Raw genomic sequence first — 374 nt, forward strand, 5'->3', positions numbered from 1 at the left:
TCGAGCCTGCACCGCCATTCAATATGATCATGGCTGATCATCCAACTCAGTATCCTGTACCTGCCTTCTGAGTTGGGTGATCAGCCATGATCACATTGAATGGCGGTGCAGGCTCGAAGGGCCAAATGACCTACTCCTGCACCTATTTTCTATGTTTCTATGTTCCTTCGACCTAAATTTGAAATAGAATCATTACTTTAACAACAAAAAAAAGCCGAAGTCAACACCAGTGACAACCTACGTCACCTGGCGACACCAAGACAGCACCTACGTCAGGAGAAGTTAAGCTACGCTCATTGGCGTCAAACCCACTGTTGCCGACTGTCTCCGAAAACCTTTCAACATGTTGAAAATCCAGCAGCGACCAGAAAGAC

This window comes from Leucoraja erinacea, unplaced genomic scaffold (assembly GCF_028641065.1).
Source record: "Leucoraja erinacea ecotype New England unplaced genomic scaffold, Leri_hhj_1 Leri_692S, whole genome shotgun sequence".
Taxonomy (NCBI): Eukaryota; Metazoa; Chordata; class Chondrichthyes; order Rajiformes; family Rajidae; genus Leucoraja; species Leucoraja erinaceus.